General features: G+C 34.7%; 1 non-coding gene across 1 annotated transcript; it reads left to right on the top strand.

Annotated features, from left to right (window-relative positions):
• The first annotated feature begins 487 nt into the window (after window positions 1-487).
• Window positions 488-594, top strand: LOC128035764 (small nucleolar RNA R71). Its single transcript, XR_008192313.1, has one exon. It is a non-coding gene; the product is annotated as a small nucleolar RNA R71 (small nucleolar RNA).
• The last annotated feature ends 639 nt before the right edge of the window (window positions 595-1,233 follow it).

The raw sequence follows: 1,233 nt of genomic DNA, 5'->3' as shown, positions 1-1,233 counted from the left end.
ACATGAGTTACACACGCATGGTCTGTGGCTAACTCAAGATTTAGGCAAATCACATGATGAATGTCACAAGTGAATTAATCCACAAAAAAATTTAGAATTAATTCATCTTGGGTCCAATCTAATGTATCATTATGCCAATGAATATATATATGTCTCTACCCATGGAGTCAACTGCTCCAATAGTTAAAATTGGCTTGGCTGTTGACTTGACATGTTAGAATTGAAAATATTAGTTGTAAAATTCTTAAGCACGAAAGACGTAGATAATACTTTGGTTGCATCAAATTCATATACTCTGCCACTCTTCTTCCTACGGTTGCTCGATTAGTCGGCCACTAACAATTTTTGCTGAAAATTCTTTCAAGAATTTTGTAAGCTTCCATTGTATGACTTAGAAAGAATACTTCCATTTGTAAAAGCATATACCACCATTATTGTATGTGCATTGATGCCATTGTAAAAAGTCTCCAATTGAATGCTATGTGAAATCCCATTATGAGGGCAATTTTGTAATAATTCCTGAAATCGCTCCCAAGCCTCATATAAGGATTCATCATCAAGTTGTTAGAATGTAGTAATCTCAATTCAATGCTTGGCATTCTTATTGGGTGGGAAGTACTTCATCAAGAATCGTTCAACCAATTCTTGCCACGTGGATATGGAGTCAAGCGGTAAGGAATTCAGCCATGTTCGTGCTCTATCTCTTAATGAGTATGGAAACAACTTCAACCTTAATGCATCTTAGGTCACTCTAGCCAGTTTAAATCAGTCATTTACTTCTATGAATAAACGGGGAGGAAATTATGGATCTTCAACGGGAATCCCACTAAATTGGCCCACTGTTTGAAGCATTTGGAAATCACTAGCTTCAACTCAAACTGCGGTGCCTCAATTTTAGGTTTCATAATTCTTAGATTGATTTCATGAAAGAGTGGCTCATCATATCGACGGATGCCACGATCTCTTTCATTAGCAACAATGACCAAATTTTGAGCATTAGTAGCTTTGTCTATTTGATCTTGGTTCATTTCTTTAGTTTGTCTTTGGTTCACATGTTCCTTTCTTCTTCTTCTAAAGGTATGTTCAATTTTAGGATTAACTAGAAGTAGATTGATAATTCGGTGTATGCTCATAAACACCTAAAATAACTAAGTTAATAATAACAAATAAATAAATCAAATTGCAAAATAATTAACTTCACAAATAATGACTAAAAAAGTCCCCGAAAATGAC

This window comes from Gossypium raimondii, chromosome 12 (genome assembly GCF_025698545.1).
Source record: "Gossypium raimondii isolate GPD5lz chromosome 12, ASM2569854v1, whole genome shotgun sequence".
In the NCBI taxonomy this organism is placed as follows: domain Eukaryota; kingdom Viridiplantae; phylum Streptophyta; class Magnoliopsida; order Malvales; family Malvaceae; genus Gossypium; species Gossypium raimondii.
The sequence above is the reverse complement of the archived record's forward strand: the minus strand, read 5'-3'. Positions and strand labels throughout refer to the sequence as shown.